The sequence below is a fragment of the Brassica oleracea genome, chromosome C6 (genome assembly GCF_000695525.1).
Source record: "Brassica oleracea var. oleracea cultivar TO1000 chromosome C6, BOL, whole genome shotgun sequence".
Classification (NCBI taxonomy): domain Eukaryota; kingdom Viridiplantae; phylum Streptophyta; class Magnoliopsida; order Brassicales; family Brassicaceae; genus Brassica; species Brassica oleracea.
Window position 1 is genome coordinate 21,603,771 of NC_027753.1, and position 282 is coordinate 21,604,052.

Consider the following 282-nt stretch of genomic DNA (forward strand, 5'->3'; position numbering starts at 1 on the left):
TAGACTGGTCCTCTGGATTGAATCTAAAGTACTATAATCACAACTGTTAACTTGGCAGTAGCAAAGATTCATATTTAGTGTATCAAGTTTTGGCGCCGTTACGACGGGGACCAGATTTTTTTACCTCTTCTTTTCGGTTTCATTTTAAGTCTAAGATATCTAACTCGCCTCTTTTTCTTTGTCACAGCTAATGATCCAGGTGCATGACCAGTAGACATACTCGGAGCAACGCACAAGGACCATTGCATCAGCTCACCAACGAAGAACTAGCGAGATTAGAAC